We start from the raw sequence: 19618 nt of genomic DNA, 5'->3' as shown, positions 1-19618 counted from the left end.
CCTGGTTGCAGCAAGGTCTGGGGTTTGGGGAAGGGGCTGGATGGGCAGGGCAGGAGTAGGCAGCTGGGTGGGCTCAGGACAGCTATGTTTCCCAACAAATAAGAATTTTAATATTTTAATCATCAGTACAGTACATCTGGAGCATACTAGGTGAATTTAGCACTGAGTTCAAGTATCACTTCACACATCTGAGTGAGTATCTTTTAGGATAGACTCCGGGAAGGGGAATTACTGGGTAAAAGGTTGTATACACTTGCAATCTGTTCTCCTTGGAGATTGTACCAATATACATCCCCACCAGCAATATGTGAAAGTACTTGTTTCTTCATCCTCACTGGCACGATATGTTAGCAAACTTCTTTTTATCTTTGCCCATCTGATGGGTGAAAAATGATATCTCAGTATAGCTTGAATATCTCTTATTATGATTGAATATGAATGTCTTTTATGTGTTATCAGCCATTTATATATCCTTTGTTGTCTTTTATGGTTCTTATTATGATTGAGTTTAAATGTCTTTTTTAAATGTTGGGAAAAAAGAGAGGGAAGCAAACCATAAGAGACTCTTAACGATAGAGAACAAACTGAGAGTTGCTAGAGGGAGGTGGTGGGGGATGAGCTAAATGGGCAATGGGGATTAAGGAGGGACTTGTGATGAGCACTGGATGTTATACGTAAGTGACGAATCATTCAATTCTACTCCTGAAACCAATACTACACTATAGGTTAACTAACTAGAATTTTAAAATTTGAAGAAAAAAAAGTCTTTTCATATGTTTAACAGTCATTTGTGCAACCTCTTATAAGTATCATCTTTGCATGTACTTTACCCATTTTTCTTTTGTGTTGTTGATCTTTTTCTTATTGATTTGTAAAAGCTCTTCATATATAATGTGCCACTCATTCTTTTAGTTAACTGTAGAGATTTTATGAGCACCTGTAATAGGCTTGGTGCTGTGTGAGGACTAGAGATCGAGAAACTAAAAAAACACCACTACAGGACTTGCCTTCAAGGAGCTTACAAACTAGTAAAGGAGACAGATGAGGAAATAAACAGTTGCAATAATGAATAAAAAGTGCATGGAGGGGGGTGAACATGGAGTGCTTTGAGGGTACAGAAAATAGATAACATTTTCACATGGACCATGCTGATTAGGGAATTCTGCAAAGGTTGAACAAAGTCTTTATTAAACCAGATGTTTAATAAATGATTGTTCTATGTGTAAAGACAGACATTTTAAGTACCTTGTTTGCCTCTTCTGTTTCAGTATCATGATTTTGTAAGGAGACCAGCATTATGATTTTCACCATATCTGATGCTGCTCTATTGTCATGGTCTATATTTGGTCCCTGGAAAAACAAAATGAATAGTGTAAATACAATGTCACCACCATTATAAAGGTCTGAAAATGTGCCTTCTTGATGATAAGTAGCTTTCTCCCTATTGAAGAAAGATAGCTTACCATTGAGCTATCAGTTGAATTTTCCAAACAGATGGGGGCCTTTTCAAATATAAAATGGACCATGCCCTCAAATGTTTTCTTTATTCTACCTATTAATCATCTTTTTAGCAGCCTCTGGGTTTAAAATGCAGGTTGGACATAATATAGTACTCAGGCCCAACACTGACCTTCATCTTTCTATTATATCTTTTATTGAGAACCTGCTGTGAATGTTTCACATCCAATTAACCCGTAGAGCGGCACATGGCATTAAATGGGTCATCCTATTTTAAGACTATTTTTTATAAGAGTTGAATGCGGTTTGGACAATCCACTCCAGCTGGGGCTGGAACAATTGAACACAAGCCTTGGGCAGAACAAAAGTTCTAAACAGCATCCCTTATGTGTTGTTTGTAGTGCACCACAGACTTTTGCAAGTCATAAACCCTCTAAGCAGCCTGTACTTTATCCACTGGGGTTGAGAGCCACTGCGTCAGCTCCCAGCAGTGCCAGAGGAAAGAACTCCATGTTCCTATCAGGAAGACTTCATGTTGTCTGACTTAATAGACTGGACCAGCTATGTAATCTGTGGGGCTCTGTGGAAAATGGAAATATGAGACCCTTTGTCAAAAAATTATTAAGAATTTTCAAAACAATGACAATAAAGCATTCAACTAAGCACAAGGCCTTCTAAGTGAGGGACCCTGTATGACTGCATAGATTGCATGCTCACGAACAGCCATGCAATTAACAGCTCCTGTTAATGGGCCACTGAAAGCTGCAATGGATCAGCACAGCACAGATCCCTGGGACCGCAGATGTGGAAGGGCCCTTGGCTGTCATCTGATTGAATATCCTCATTTTGTAGGTGAGAAAGCTGGGGCTTAGAGAGATAAGGTGAGTTGCCCCCCAAACACTGGTGGGATAAGCAGAGGCAGATCTATAACTATAATTTTTTTTTAATGTTTATTTATGTTAGAGAGAGAGAGAAAGAGAGAAATCATGAGCAAGGGAGGGGCAGAGAGAGGTGGAGACACAGAATCTGAATCTGAGCTGTCAGCACAGAGCCTGATGTGGGGCTCCAACTCACGAGCTGTGAGATCATGACCTGAGCCAAAGTTGGATGCTTAACCAACTGAGCCACCCAGGCGCCCCTGGATCTAAAACTATAGACATAATGTGACAGAAATATGTGGAGAAGAGAGGTACAGATTACTTGTCCCACCCTGAAATTTATAATTTCACCTACTATAAAACCATGACTTATGTTACACTTTTTTAAGTAGCTAATTTTGTGTACCTCTGAGAGTTCTATCACATTTCTATTAATAATGTAGCTTTCTCCCCATTGAAGAAAGATAGCTTTCCTACCAGGGAATATGAATGGAATGTGTGTCCTTTCTCTATTCCCTTTGCTTCCTTCCCCACCAAATTATGCCCTGAATCTATACCCCATCAGCCTGGATTCTATGATCTTTTGACTAACCAGTGCTTAGTTAGATCTACGCTGTGATCTTACAACTGTTTTATATTGAAATCTAGGCCTCATCAACATGTACATGTGTAAGTGAAACAAAAGCTCCAGTAATTGGTACATACTTTTCTACTTGCAATGGTGATATTTGCTATACTATTTTAAACAAATGCTCTATTTCATTGAAACCAAATAAATGCTGGTCATGACCCATTAACTTGATTTTATGAACCACTAATGGGTCATGTCACACAGTTCAAAAGACTCTGCTGCAATGTCCATGTTGCTTCTGTACTGGGAGGGGTAAGTGAGGATGGGAGGCATCACATAGGGCATTTCCTCTGGAAAAGAGAAGAACCAACAAGGCCCCCATTTGCTGGCAAATGGCGAGAAATAGACACATTTAGACCCTATTGGGAGAATATAAATTGGCCCAATCTTTCTGGAATCAGTTTGCTAAGTTTACTGTAGAATCTCAAGGATTTTAAGGATTTAGAATCTAAGGATTTAAGTATAAAGGGTGATCATTGCAATATTATTTATAATGGAGGAAAATTGGAAACAAGTGAAAGTTTCAACAGTAGGCAATTGGTCAACTGAGGGCTATATATATATATATATATATATATATATATATGAACTGAATATTATGTTGTCATTAAATTATGTTATATGTAAAAGATTTAGTGATATTAAAATATTGATGATACAGTAAAGGAGGAAAGCAGATTCAGAACAGTATATACCATATATCATTTTTATGAGATGAGAAGTTGTGATATACCTATTTGCATTAAAAGTTAAGAAGGAAATAGATCAGTATGGATAGTATATTCTATGATTCTATAGGTTGTAAGAATATAAGTGAATTTTATTTTCTTCTTTATTATTATGTGTATTTTCTATTTTTCTACAATTACCATTGCTACTTATGAATTAAAAACAATAACAACAGCAATAAAGGACTCCTCCAAAAAAGGGGGGGGGCAAGGAAGATACAAAAAGCAAAGTGCATTTGATCTAGGATGAATGGAGAAACTAACTTGAGACTTCCTAAGTACAATATAGTAATGTTCTATCTCATGGATTACATCTTAAAACAGGTTATGAATATTTTATTTTTAAAAGGTTCTGATTATTAAGATTGGTTGTCTGGGTTCAGATAAATGTTTAGCTATGTTCTTCACCATCTATAGGAGGGCTATCTCTGCAATGTAGACCCCATGACTTTAGGGAGTCACTTAAAAAAGGTGATGGCAGAGAGATGGGTCAGACTCTTGTATGGTTTCCAGTTTCTAGAAGATTTCACATCTGATGGTGCCTGGCAGTTGCTTCCCTTTGCTGTTTTTATACCATGCATTTTCATACGATATTTCATGTTGATTTTCACATTAATCCTATGTTGTGGACATCTTTTTCCATTATTATATTATTTTGGAGGGAGAAAACTAAGATCGAGAGATTGACTTGCACAAGGTCATATGACAAAACCAGAGTCAGGACTCAAACCTACGTCCCTGACTCTTATATTAGCCCATGCTTTTGCCACTGCCCCTGCCATGTTGTCCTAGGTCTTAGAAATTTTCTCTGGTTTGAGAGCATAGCTTCTTGAGGGTTGTGGTGCCTAACCAGAGAAAAGAAGTTATTTAAGGCTGTAGTATAAGGACTGTTGCACACACACTTCTGCTAAGACCAGTTCAGTGTTGGGACAGAGATTCACACTCACATCCAGGAGTGAGCCAGTGGGGAAAGAGGTCAACTCGACTATCCACGCTCTCTTTCCTTCTCTCCTTTTGTGCTTTTCAGTGTCCCCACTGTGGTCACTGCCCTGTGAAGCTAAGTGCCCTGTTTCTGTTCTCTGACTGTGGTGGTCACACACACCTCCTGTCCCTAGGTTAGGTTGCACCCTTGCTACAATATTCACAGTGTACCTGTTCTGCTTCCCATTTGCTTCAGGATCTTTTATCATCCTTGATCTGTGAGAAACTCATTCATTAGGGTAGATGGGGGGAATTTTCAATTAAAAAAAGGAGGAATCCTCTAGCAGATAAAGAAGCCAAAGCATTAATCAAAAAATATTAATTTCTATGAATAGAGGTCTTTTTGTGACAGAATGGTTTTTCTGCTGCACACCTAATACTATACCAGAATTGATCACTAGCAATATGTTAATGACTTCCCTCGTCTGTATTCTATTCAGCAATTAATTAAAATATCCCAGTTCTGATAAGCATTTCATAAATATTTTGATCTCACTTCACCTGGCTTAGTAGTAGAATAAAGTACAGGAGAAACTAGATCAGCTTTGAAGAAAACAAAGCTGTTTAAAGCCCACCTTTGTTGCTTTTGACAAGTCACTGAATCTCTAAGCCTTGGTTTCCTCATTTGTAAAATGGAGGTAATACTTCCTAGCTTCTAACTAATAAGGACTGAATGTAAGAAGCCCTCATGCCCCTAGTGATGTGCTGAGTTGGCTTGTCCCAGCTCATAAGAGACAACTGGTAAATTTTCAGGAGCTTTCTGAGTTGGTTGTTAAATATAGCCATTATTAAAAATTAAATAAACTTACAATTAAATACATTTTAAAAACAGAGGTAATAAATACCCAAAACTCATCACATGCTACTTATTTTACTATATTTTACAATTATCTCTGCCCTTGTGGTTAATTCCATCTGTTGTATCTGTAATGTGGAAATACTAAATAATGATGTGCCACTGTACATTTCTTTCCAACCTTGGGTTGAGTAACATATTGTTGACAGTGTGGCTACAATGAGAATATTTACACCACAGAAATGAGCAAAATCTATAAATCAGGACTTGATTTGTTGCTTTGTCGATTGTTTGGCCCATGGATATTTTTGTACAGCTTGCAAACTAAGAAGTTTCATATTTTTTAAAAATCTGACAGAGATCATATGTGGCTGCAAAACCTAAAATATTTACTTTTTTGCCCTTTAGAGAAAAGTTTGCTTAGTATAAAATGTTAATAGTAAAGATTAAACTTAAAAGCACCTCATGCTTGTAGCTTTACATTGTGAGGAGCACACACCCAAAAATGAAGAAATGTCTTCTGATGTCTGACAACTATTATTTGATTCATCAAAGAAGCTGCTTGCATCACTGATTAAGTGATGCAACATATATGTTGGAGCTGAAAGAGGGTGCAGTTTAATGAATATAATTTGTGTGACGGTAACAGTTCAACAGTACATTGCACACGTGATTTCATGACAGCAAATATACTAGGGAAAGCATCAGTGGACTAGAATGCAGTTTCATTTGTTAAATCATGGTTGGAAACCAGTTACCAATACAAGAGAATTCAGCAAGCTAACTAAAAGCATTCTGTGGGAGTCAATTGGCTACATGGAATTTACAATACACAAAAATTTTATGTTTTATTATTATTTGTGAAACATGTTACACATCTGTTATATCTAAAAAGGTGAAACATGAGGATGTGTCTTTATATGTACTCACCTCCCTGAGAGCTGGCTGTTAAACATTCCCGGGCATACTACTGCCCCTACCCCTATCTCTTCATGCGTCCTCCATACTCTGTTGAAAAACACTGGCCTTCTTTTACTTCATGGGATTCTCCAAGCTACCTCCTGGCTCAGAGCTTTGCTGCTGCCTTACCCTTGCCTGAAATTTTCTTCTCAATACCTTTCGCTCTCAAGACACCTGAGCTCCTTCAGTTCTAGTCCAGCTGGGCAGATGTGATAGTATGAAATGCTAGGGAAAACAATAATCGCTAATGCTTAGATAGCATTTCTAGGTATCAGATTCTCTATATGTACTAGCATGTAGCACATATGAATTGATTTCATCTTTATAATAACCCCCGTGAAGTGGGTAGTAATTATATGTCCATTTTACAGATGAGGAGATCTAGGGATGTTAAATAAAATCCTAAGGTCTAAGGTCACACAGCTCATATGTGCCAGAGCTGAGATTTGGACACAAGTGATAGGTTCCAGAGTGTGTGTCCTCCACCATCACCTTCCACTGCTACTGGGGAGAATGAAATCATAGCATAGGCTCTTGCCATCCGCGAAGAACTGGTCTGGGAGTCATGCAGGAGTCCTTCGGGGTGCCCAGAGCTGCAGAGCAGGGTGAGTGTCACCACAGACTCTCCAAATGGGAGGGGGTAATTATAGGGCTAAGTTTCTCTTCTTCCTTGTGATGAAGGGTGTGTCTGGGGGCATGGTTCAGTATACAGGGAGTCCACAGGCATAAGGAGTGTGAACCTGTAGGACCAACACATGCTATTTAACAAGAGGAGTAAAATCTACCATTCCTAACAGATTTTAATGTAGACCTTCGACTAACTTTACCGGGAACACTGGTGCTTGCACACACACACACACACACACACACACACACACACACACCCATGTGTGTGCACAGGTATGCTACTTTGGAAAATTGTTCTTTTCTCAGCTCACTCATTGATTTAGCTAACAAATAGTTATGCAACCGTTTTTCCATGAGAGATACTATGCTAAGACCAGAGATGGATACAAACACAAGTTGGCTACCGTCCTTGTCCTTCAGAAATTTTGTTCTTGTAGAAGAGATAAGTAGGTAACATTAATAGACAAGGTCGGAAGAATTAAGGGACATTGAGGGAACTACAAATAAAGGGTGAGGAGGGTTTGGTGGGCAACATAGAGACAGATGAAGAACGGGGTTGTCTTCAGGGAGAACACAGCAATTATGGTGGGCCTGGCAGACATGAAGATATGAAAGGAAGGTGATTTAAGCAAAAGGAAGAACTTGTGCAAAGGCATGGAGGTCTGAGAGCTTGGCATATGTAGACAAGAAGTTAAGGTCTATGGAGAGACAGGATGTGAGAAAATGCTAGAAAGATAGATTAGGGCTAGATTGTCAGAAGGTGGAAGGGGTTCTAAATGTCAAACCATAGCATTTTAAAATTATTCTGTAGTCAATGGAAACCCATTGGGGGTTTTTGATTAGAAGAGCATCTAGCAGGGTGCTTGCTGGGTACAGGGTATGCAGACAACCAATCAATATTAGTTCAATTGATAAAGCAAAGAAATAATAATGGCTAAAATTTATTGTGCGCCTGCTGGCACCTTTTTTTCAAACATTTTACACATTTTTAACTATGCAAGTAATTCTCACCACAGCCCATGAGATACTCCATTTCCATCTTCCAGATGAGGAAGCTAAGACTCAGAGAGGCTATGTGTCTTGCTGAGGGCTGTGACAAACAAGTAGGCATCTGACCAGAGCCCACGCTTTATGCCGCTATGCAACTTGGAAAGCAGAGAAAGAAAAGAGGAAAAGAGATATGAGGCCAGTGCCATTCTTCAAGAAGGAGACTGTGGTAGGCCCAAATTAGCAGAGGAACATGGTGGGCTGGAAATAAGAGACATTCCAAAGATAGAATCCACATGAATCTGTTATTACTTGATATAGGAGGCCCTGGAGAGGGAAGGGTCAAGAAGGCTCAGTTGCTAACTTCAGTCCCTGGGAGGTGGTGGAGCTATTAAAAGAAATTGGGGATGGGGGGAGGGGAGAGTACAGTTCCAGTTTAAGGCCTTGGTGCAGAAACCTGGGTTCTCAGAATCCTGCAGGCAGTCTGAGGAGAAATGTTTTAAAAGGCAAGTTTCAGGGCTCCTTGACTGGGTCCCATTCCCTACTCTGGGGCTCTGGGAGTTTGTCCTGGGAATCTCGAGGCTCTCCCAAGGTTCCTTTCTATGTTTATATCATTTATCAGGGAAAGGATTGTTAATGACTAATCTGTGTTCATGAGGCACAGAGCCAAGGAAGAGATGTTGCTGCTGAGCCAGAAGGCCGCCTGTGATCATCTACAGCTTTTGCTAGAACTCTCTCCTCTTCCTCCTCCTCCTCCTCACCCCACTGTCTCCTGGACTCACCCCAATGCAAACCCAGGTTCTGAACATTTGTAGCAGAATTGCTGCGATTTGGAGGAAGACTGGACTCAGAATCCTCCCAGGGCCTTGAAAGTTCATCTCTGACCTGAGACAATCCAAGTGAGTACCTAATTCCTCTGGGAGGGGGTGTCTATCTCAAGGCAACAGAGGGGAAGTTATCATTTAAAATTTTTCTTTAACGTTAAGAAGTGTGGTTGATGAATGAATTCTAAGTTAGTAGAGTTTGATGTAAAATCCTGAAAACAGGAAGGGAGAGAAACAGAAACTAAAAACAAACAAAAAGCAGCAGGAGTTATTGGGTCTAACAGTTGCTTACCTTATTGACAAATTATTTAGGGATATCTTTTAAACATTGTGGTCACCCAGGAGAATCACCAGAGACCGTGAATTTCAGAAATGTTTTCTGTTCTGATTCCATAGACAATTTGATCTGTATATTATGCTCTATTTTGGTGATTTATCAGATCTTGCTGTGAGTCTGGGAATATTGCTAATATCAAATGACCTGGGACCTAAGGACAGGACAATATTTAAGCCATTCTTAATTAAAATAAAAGTTTTTCCTAGGAGAAGAGTAGGTTTAAAAGCTTTCTCTTTTGATTTTGGTTGTAAACCTGCTTTCCATTTATCATACTAATATCAGATGGAAACACTAAAAAAAGATGGAAAATGTTAGGAAGAACTTTGATATTAAAAGTGTCCAAGGTTTGAATCTACAGACAAGGCATCTCCTTGTCTGCTTACTGCCACAGTGAATTAAGCAACTGAAAGGTGAGCCTGGATCATTTCTTTTAACTGAGTTTTTATTTAGAAGGGGGGAGGGGATACACATGACTCACTTTGGATTCTTTCTCTGGGAAACTCACCTGAGTTTTAAAGAAATTTGATGTGTCACTGGCACTGCCTTAGAAGGACTTCAGCAGTATTAACAAGAGAAGTAGAGAAAGATGTTGAGGGAACTATCACTGGGTTTCTAGCTGTGATTTTATGAAATGGTAGACACTTTCATCTTTGAGTCACTGCTCCCCTTGCCCCACTCCAAATTATGGACCTATGCCATTTGCACCGTGGACTTTTCTGTTTTGCTGAGAATGTTGCAATGTGGCTGATGCAACTTGAAGGTAGCTGATAAGTACCAGCCAGGGACAACACACTCTTGTCCTGAGACCCTTCCTCACTATTTGCAGCAGTGTTTTTCTCTAGGCTCCTCTGCCCTCTCACCATAGTTGGAGAGGTGAAGTAATGTAATCTGGTCTTCCCACACCTCTACACCTCCCAAATCTGGTCAGATTGTAATGGAGCACCCTATAGTTGTGAGGCCCTGAGTACTTTGTAAGGAAAGGAAAAGAAACGTGTGTGTGTGTTCATGAGTTTGTAATGGAACTGGCTTTGAGCGTCTACTAACAGGTCACAGGCTTTACTAAAACTGCCTGTTCCCATCTCACAATAAGCCTACTTGAATTTTGTCTTATATTCATTTTTCAGATGAGCAAACAGAAGCTCAAAGAGGACAACTCATTTTTTAAAAGTAAACTCTACCCCCAGTGTGGGGCTAGAACTCACAACCTTGAGTTCAATAATCACGTTTCTACCAACTGAAACTAGCCAGGCGCCTCATGAAAGAAGACAAATAACTTACCCACGATGACATGGTTAGGAAGTAGCAGGTCCCGAACATGGAGTCTTTCTGACTCCAAAGTCCTTTCCTTGCCACCCTGACATTGTTGGAGGCTGGGAAAACTTGAAATCTGGAATTATGGGAGAGGAGGAGGATCTGCTTGGAAGTAATTCAGCTGACAGAGGTGATGCATTAGCCATAGCACAATTGTGAAGATTCCCAAAGCCTCCTAGGGTGTTTTCTAGTGACTACACCATGAGTAGGGGAAGTGGAAAGTTTCAGCACTATTTGCTTTAACCCAGAGGTCAGTCTGGGAATGCTGGTTGGAGATTTCAGTTAAGAGTATCTTAATTAAAGACTCCGTGAACCCACCATGGTGCTGTGATTAGGGATGTCCAAGAGGAGCTCAGCACTGCTATTGGATCATAGAGTCTACAGGTTATGAAAGCCTGGAGAATACACATCACCATGTGATAGATTTTAAAAGGCTCACATTGTCCTCAGGTGAATGAATAAAGGAAAACATGAAGGCATGTGTTCTTTTCTTGATAGGAAGAGTTTCCCCTTCATTTCACTAATAGTCTCATTTTCCTCTTACATCCTAGCAACATAGATTATGAAGGTGCCGAAAGAAATAGGACCAATTTTCTTTTTCCCAGTTATTTCCTATTGTGGTGTTATTTCCTGCCAGTGGAGATGTGGCCACATACTATACGAGTGTTTTTAGTTACCTAGTTGCATGGGAAGGCAAACGTTGTCTCTACATAAAAATACCAACCCATCTTTGTCTTCTCTCTCCCTACGCTATCATTCTCTAATCCCTGTGCCCTCCATAGGCAGTTAGTTTCTCCCTCACTTTGCCCCTTTCCAATTTTTGTAATAAAGGAGTGTCTTCTATTCTTATCCTCTCTCTTTTTGTAAATTTGTGTCAATACAGTGCTAATAATATAATGCAACTTGATTGCAAAGTGAAATAATGCATAGACAGAGTAACATATTTTTTCTTTGTTAGGTCCAAGTATTACAACAGAGTTCTGGTGACTAAAAATTAATATGTGTGAATGCAATATAGATTTTGATTAATTTTTATTTTTCAAGATAAAATTCTAATAAACTTTGAGATTTTACTTCCCACTCTAAACAGAATCAATGTTGCAATGAACATCCTTGTGCACGTGTGCAAAGGTTTATCCAGGAGCCATATTTAAGTATTAGAATTGTATTTTATTTTAATATACAGTGCTCAAGGGCCCTCCAAAAAGACTAAAACCTATGCCCTCACTAGCAGTCTGTGAAAATACATATTATCAAAATATTTTGATAATCTGATAGGTGGAAACACTGTCTAGTTACATTAATTTGCATTTTTCTAATTAATTAATTTCAGATGTTTTGTATGTTTATTGGATTTTTGTTTTCCTGTTGGTGAATTTTCCTCTTTATATCCTTTGCCAATTTCTTTCTTGGATTGTTTATCCTTTCTGTTTTTATTTATAGGAGTTATTTATGTATGGTTTGGACTAATTTTTGGCTGCTATTTATGCTGTAAACATTTTCTCCCAGTTTGTTTCCTAAATTTAACTCTGTTTATGGTGTCTTGATTTCTTTCTTTTTTCTTTTAACATAGTCAAATTTATTCTTTTGCTACTTATTTATTATTTAATAGATTCTCCTTAATCCCTACATTCATAAAGGTCATGAATGTGTTTTCCTATATTTTCTCTCAATAATTTTATAATTTTATTTTTTTTTAAATTTTTTTTTCAATGTTTATTTATTTTTGGGACAGAGAGAGACAGAACATGAACGGGGGAGGGTCAGAGAGAGAGGGAGACACAGAATCGGAAACAGGCTCCAGGCTCTGAGCCATCAGCCCAGAGCCTGACGCGGGGCTCGAACTCACGGTACAAAGCAAGGTACAAAGCTTTAATTTTTTTCCCCTCAAAGGAATTGTCAATTTTCTGGACACTATGTCTTGAAGAGGTAGGTCATTCTTCCCCCACTGATGCCAGCTGAATCCACTAGCATTGTTGCAATGCTGCACAGAGCATGCTATTTCCCTTCCTATAGCCATCCCCACTGCATGCCTTCTTCCTAGTCTAGTGCCCACTCAGGATTAAATTCAAGAGGCAGCCCTCCACCCTCAGAAATATTTCCTAGTCACATGCTTCACACCCACCAGTGATTCCCATTTAGAATGAATCCAAACTGCTTACCACAATCAACAAGGCCGTATGAAAGCTGTCTTCTCTCAGACCTCACCTCCTGTTCTCTCCCTTTGCTCACTCATTTCATTGGGCTTTTGCTGTCTTCCAGTACCCTGAGCCTGGCTCTCAGAACTTGCTGATCACTCTGCCTTGGAGCTTTGCTACTTATCCTCCACTTCTCAGCTTAAATTTCCACTCTTCAGAGAGCTCTTCCTGGTTCCCACTGTCCAAAACAGTGTCCGATGGCATCGTGCTATCACTTGTCCCCTTTATTTTCTTATTATCATTAGTAGAAATCTCACTTTTTGTTTATTTTCAAACTATCCAACTCTTGCACTAGAATGTACTGATTTTTTTTTCTTTCTCATCTTTCACTCTAGTTCCAAGATATAAATCAAAGTCTGATACATAGTGGAGAATTAATGAATGTTGAATAAATGAATGTCCTTGTTTATGTTCCTGAAGGGACTTATGCTTACCTCTGTCATAGCAGCCCCCACACTATTTTAATTGGGTTTCCTTGACTGATGTTTATACTAAGCTTCCTGAAGGATCATGATCTTTCTTTCTTTCTTTCTTTCTTTCTTTTTTTGTCTTTATATCTGATGCTTGACACAGGGTTGATAAATGTATATTGGCTGAATAAATAAGTGAGTAAATGAATTCACTTGGCATTGACATTGGAACTTGACATTGAGATACCATTTTTAAAGAGTAAATATATTACTTTATTTATTTAAAAATTTTTTTTTAACATTTAGTTTTGAGAGACAGAAAGAGACAGAGCACAAGCAGGGGAGGGGCAGAGACAGAGGAAGACACAGAATCCGAAACAGGCTCCAGACTCTGAGCTGTCAGCACTGAGTCTGATGTGGGGCTCAAACCCATGAGCTGTGAGATCATGACCTGAGCCAAAATTGGACACTCAGCCAACTGAGCCACCCAGGTGCCCCAAGAGTAAATATATTACTTTAAAGGAAATACTCACTTTCTTTAGATACCAGTAAGACAAAAGCCAGCATGCCATATTGTTCATTTGGGGGATTATAATCAGTTATCTAATACTGTGTAACAAGCTGCCCCAAAACTTAATGGCTGAAAAAGATAATGATTTATTATTTATTGTAATTCTATGGGTTGGATAGGTGATTCTTCTGCTGGTTTTTCCTGGGCTCAATCATGCAACTGATTTCAACTGGAAGATGAACTAGGTCTTACTCCCATGACTGAAGTCTCTGATATTGGCTGTTGATTGGGATGCTTGGAATAACCAAGTCTCTTTCTCCTGGAGTATTTTATTCCTGGCCTCTTTATGGCATGGTGGCCTCAGCCCATCATTCCAAGAGGGTGAAAACAGAAGTCACAGGTCTCTTGAGGCTTAGCCTCAGAAGTCAAACAATTCTATTGGTCAAAGAAATTTGTAATAATAACAGCTCATTAGAGGGGTGATGAAATAGACTTGATGAAATAGACTTCATTCAATAATGGGAAAAAATGAAAAATCAGCTTTTGGTTCAAGATAGCATTGGTCTCACTAGAGCAATTTGCATAACACTTTATGGATTTATTATGAGCCTTTTTAGGACTCACTCTGTGCCTGAAAACCTACATCCATAATTTTTTGAGACAGACTTCTTTCTACTTTGGACATGTCAAGCGATTGTGGAACAATGCTATGAGATAACGGGATTATGCCCGTTTACCTAGAATGCCTTTTTACCTAGATGTGAATATCTATTAGGCACCTCCTTAAATTTTTTTGAACTCTTAGCAAGGATCTTACAGCCACACCCATGATTTGATATTTACCCTTTGTCTATTTCTTACTTGAGAATCTTCTGCCATATGGAGAGACCAAAAATGCAAAACAGTCTTACTTTTCAACTTAGCATGTCTTGAACGCATCATTTGACTTTAAATTCTACTTGAAAATGAACAGTGCCTTCATTAATTCATCTCTTTCTTTATGGACCTTATCATGCATAGCTAAAAACACCAACCGACACATTCATTATACTCCTTAGAAATCTCCTCAATCAGGTCCACAAGTTTATTAGAAAACTCTCCATCTCCTAAGTTACCACAGGTGACAGTGTTGCCAATTTTTTCATGACTGTAAAAAGTGATCCATCCCCTTTGCAGTTTCTTATAGTAATTTTCTCACTGTTCTTCCAATTTCCAAAGCAGTCTCCTTACTGCCCTTCTAGGCTCTGCCCAACCCTTAATCCCAAAGCCAAGGCCACACGTTTTAGCCCTTTTTGTGTTGTTGTTTTTACATCCTCCCTCTGACAGGTACTGCTTCTATATCTGTTATTTTTTTCTTTGTTAACAGCTACCCAAAAGCATACTGACTTAAAAAATAATGATTCATTAATTCTCATATTTCTATGAGTCAGCTGAGTAGGTTCTCTGCCATTTAAAAAAAAATTTTTTTTTTCAACGTTTATTTATTTTTGGGACAGAGAGAGACAGAGCATGAACGGGGGAGGGTCAGAGAGAGAGGGAGACACAGAATTGGAAACAGGCTCCAGGCTCTGAGCCATCAGCCCAGAGCCTGACGCGGGGCTCGAACTCACGGACCGCAAGATCGTGACCTGGCTGAAGTCGGACGCTTAACCGACTGCGCCACCCAGGCGCCCCAGAATGATTTACATTTTTAACAAAAGGTATACTTTGTCATCAACAACTGGGTTCATCTGAGAAAAATGTCACCAAGGACTGTGTCCTTGGGTGTGTAGAATTCATAGGGAACCAACATATATAAATGGTTTTTATCTTCATCTTCTGAAAACTGAGATTCTTCTAAATCACAGTCAAAGCTATTTAATTGGAACAGGGTCTTTCCAAGATCTCTATTTGCACATGGTTTATGCTGCATCAGAAAAGCCCTACATACCATGAACTTCCTGTCACATGCAGTATCTAAACAAGTAAAAATTGATAACTAGAAAGTGGGAGTCCAAGTTACCAGTCACTATGTGTCTTATCACATTAAAAACAAACAGTGCATACCATTTCTGAAACTATTCCTGGGTCCTTAATTTGAGACTTAGGTTGCAGCACCATACAAATAAACATAAAGTAAAATAAACATTTTATCCCTGCTCCCACAAATACTCAAGGCTTAAACTTTGAATCATTAGGATTCTTTCTGTCCTCGCCCCTCCTTTATATCTGCTCTATTCAAGTCTCTTTCTTTCCATCCATCCAGACACCACTGTGCTAAGCATAAAGTCATCTCACTTTAGCAGCAAATTTCCTCCTTTTACTGCTTACCCTGCCCATGCCACCTTCTCATTAGAGTACTCTTGAACATAGATCTCATTGTGTTGCTCAGCATTTCCACTAGCTCCACACTGACACAGAGTCCCCAAACATCTTACAGAAAGGAATACTTTCTCCTCAGAGCCTTAAGAATGATAGAATCCTGTATGAACTTGTGTAACTTCATAGATGAGGAAGCTTTTCACATACTTAGTTTCATTCAGTCTTTTTTCATTATGAAATATTTCCCATATGCAAAAAATTGAGTAATATCATCAGCCTCCTTGTATTTACCCTCCAGCTTAAGGAGAGTATTATAGATGCTGTGGAAATTCCCTTATGTACCCACCCAGTCTTTCTGTGCCACTGTTCTGAATGTGGATTCAACACTTCCATACGTGTCTCTAGAGGTTACAGCAGGGATCACAAGTGTTTTCTATAAAGGCCAGATAGTGAATATTTTAGGCTTTGCAGACCATATGGACTGTGTCAAAACTACTTAACTCTGCTATTGTTGCATGAAGACAGGCACAGACATATGTAAACAAAAGGGCAAATTTGATCTTTGGCAGGCTGCATTTGGCTCATGAATCCTAGTTTACTGACCCCTGCATTAGAGTATCAATGGTAATATAGAGCGTTGTTTGCGTATCTTTAAACTTACATGCATTTATCAAACTGTATTTTTCTGTAACCTGATTCTTTTGCTCAAGAGGTTTTAAGTTTGATCCATATGAATACATATGGATAGTCCTAGTTCATTCGCTTTAAGTGTTGTATAGCATTTAGGAATATACTTACTGCATTATACATGTACTATTTATTGTCCATTGTCTTGTTGATGGACATATATGCTGTTTCCAGTTTTTTACTATTGGAAACAATGCAGTGAACATTTGTGTACATGTCACCTATACATATATGTAAACACTTATGAAGGGTTACCTTTTAATCTCTACAGCAGCCCTATAATTTAGACTTTTAAGTTTTCATTCACCTGAAGCTCAGTGTAGTATGGGGAGGGGAGTGTTAAGTGGATAGTCCCAGGTCATACATGAAGCTAGGGAAGGTCAGCATAGTTCTCCATCCTAATCTCACGTCTCATCTCTATTCTCTGTTAGACCACAGTTGTTGCTTCTGTGTATGTGTAGCACTACCAGGTGTGATAGGAGGACACAAAAGAAATATAAGTTGTGACTCCAGCCTTCTGCGAATTTATAATCCTGTGCTACAAAGGGGAAGATGACAGATGTAGCTAACTCATTAATTACCACATGAGGAGGAGAAAGATAAATGACAGAGGAGTGTCCATGGAGAAATTGGGGCATACATGGAAAAAAAAATCTACAAAACTGAGAGCTATAAGAGCACATTTGAGTAAATAGAGGCATGCTTGCCCACGAAAAGCAAATTGCATATTATAAAGAGGTAAATCCTCCTACCTAAATATATAGGTTTGGTACCATCTCAAACTCCTAAAGAAACTTTTTAGAAAAAGAATGTGACACAAGATATGATTATTTACTACAGAGAATAAAAAGATGAGAGTATCTTAGGAAATACTGAAAAACAATGAACCTTAATAGGGAAAGATGATATTGGTACAAGATAGAACTGTGAGATCAATGGGAAACTAAATTTAGAGTCAATAAAAGGAGCATAGATCAGTGGGAAAAAGTATTTAAGAAACAATTCTGAGAAAACTCACCTTGTACCATAAACTTAAAAATAAAAAGCAATAAAAATAAGCTTAAAAAATCTGATATATTTAACCACATACAATGGAAAAACTTTTCAGGTGAAGATAATTAAAAGCAAATAAAAATGTTTGTAGTAAATATTCCAGATATTCCAGAATAGGAATACATTCAATATGCAAAGAACTCTTATAAGTCAACAAAAAAGATGAACACTTCCATAGAAAAATGACAAAGAACATAAACAGAAAATGGAAAGAACCTATCACATATAGACAATAAAGATGTAAAAGAGTGCCTGGGTGGCTCAGTCTGTTAAGCATCCAACTCTTGATTTCATCTCATGTCATGATCTCACAGTTTGTGGGATCAAATCCTGTGTTGGGTTCTGTACTGAAAGCATGGAGACTCCTTGGGATTCTGTCTCCCTCTCTCTCTGCCTCTCCCAAGCTCATGGGCACATGCCCTCTCTCTCTCTCTCTCTCTCTCTCTCTCTCTCTCTCTCTCTCTCTCAAAACAAAGAAGTAAAAAGAAAAAAAGATGTAAAGTTTTTTTTTTCAACTTTACTAATAATCAAAGAAATGCAATTTAATACAGTGAGATAGGATTTGTCACCTATCAGGTTAGAGAAGATTGTTGAAGGAAGGTGTGCTGAGAAAGGCAGGCACTCTTACTGAATGCTGCTGGGAGTGTAGATTAAAAAAAGATTATAGAATGCAATTTGGCATTTTCAAATGCTTTTTTGTATTGTCTGAATTTTCTGCAATGGCTCTTTTATTTTAAAAATACTTTCATTTAAAAATAAATGTTAACTTTTCAGGAAAACAGAAAGGGAAGCCTGTGTGCAAATTCAGACATCTTTCTTTCTTTGCTCTGATTCTAAATTCAATCCTTTGTGTATTAACACACACATGAATTTATCTGAATAGAAATAATGGCTTTCTGTGATCTGCATTTTTATTAATAACTCCAGAGAATTTTTAGGTTCTCTGTCTATAGTTTCTTAAAGTTCAGTATTTAAACAGAACCTTTAACCGTATTTCTAAGCAGGTGTTCTTTTAATGCATGTGCTTAGTCATTGCTGGCTGTGTGGCTGGTGCCTGACAGTGGTGACTTCCTTTCTCATCTGCATGCTCATTCATCCACAACAGACTTTCTCTACCTGTGCTCTTTGGCTCCAAGGAGAAAGATCCATGCTATTTGTAGAGAAAGCCTAATGGGCAAGGTATAGTTTTGATGAAATGGACACTGATAATAATTAGTAATAAACTCAATCCAGAATATTTATTATTTAAACATTAAAAATCTTAAGCTCACTAGACTTTTTAAATTCATATTTATGTGCATGTTTTAGTTACAGAAAAGTATGATATGATAATCGATTATAGACATCCAGTCATTAAAATGTGCTACACTAGAGTAAGATTCTGCAGTCTAGTGGAATGAAATGTGAACTCAGGAACAGGAATGATAAAAAATTTTTTTCCAGATGTTAACACTTTTTAGGATAAGGGAGTATTTCTTTGAAGGATAAGGGAGGATATTAAGTTGCTGTGGTATTTAAGAGTAGATTTAAGAGTAATTGAATAGGGTTGAGAATAATGTAATAACACATAAAATGTCAATTTTTATAATATGTCAGAAGTTAACTTTTTTTTTTTTTTTTTACTTTTTTGCAACTTTTATGTGAAAAACTATGGATATAAACCAAAAAATGTGTTGATGGAGTATATTGTTTTTCAACCATTTTATATGGGATAAATGAACAAAAACTATTCCGAGGCCACTAGTGTAAAGAATACTCATTGCTTATTCTCAACCTACAAATATGACTCCTTATATGGAAGGGAGGATTTGAGGGGAAAAAAAGACTGCAGAGCTAAGGTGTGGGGTCTCCTGGGACTTAGGCTTTCCATTGCAATTCTTCCCCTAACAAGAGGGTGGAAAATATTACAGAAAGGAGGACATAGAAGTAACCCTAATGAA

At 38.3% G+C, this 19618-nt stretch overlaps 1 protein-coding gene and 1 long non-coding RNA gene across 3 annotated transcripts in view; one reads left to right on the top strand and one right to left on the bottom strand.

Moving 5' to 3' along the window:
• The window catches only part of LOC121040551 (uncharacterized), a 46238-nt gene extending 35622 nt beyond the window's left edge, over positions 1 to 10616 (bottom strand). Inside the window, exons 1-2 of the long non-coding RNA XR_005795354.1 lie at positions 10486 to 10616; positions 1246 to 1350 (exon numbers count right to left, since the gene is read on the bottom strand). This is a non-coding gene — a long non-coding RNA (uncharacterized LOC121040551). The remainder of the gene's footprint in view (positions 1 to 1245; positions 1351 to 10485) is intronic.
• NR1H4 (nuclear receptor subfamily 1 group H member 4) overlaps positions 8565 to 19618 on the top strand; it is a 72673-nt gene continuing 61619 nt past the window's right edge. Inside the window, exon 1 of one of the 2 annotated variants that reach the window (XM_040491108.1) lies at positions 8565 to 8945. The gene's annotated coding sequence lies outside the window, so the exon portion shown is untranslated. The remainder of the gene's footprint in view (positions 8946 to 19618) is intronic. The other variant, XM_040491109.1, reaches the window with a different exon arrangement.

This window comes from Herpailurus yagouaroundi, unplaced genomic scaffold (assembly GCF_014898765.1).
Source record: "Herpailurus yagouaroundi ecotype Mexico unplaced genomic scaffold, PumYag 182, whole genome shotgun sequence".
Lineage (NCBI taxonomy): Eukaryota > Metazoa > Chordata > Mammalia > Carnivora > Felidae > Herpailurus > Herpailurus yagouaroundi.
This window is presented reverse-complemented; position numbering and strand designations above follow the sequence as displayed.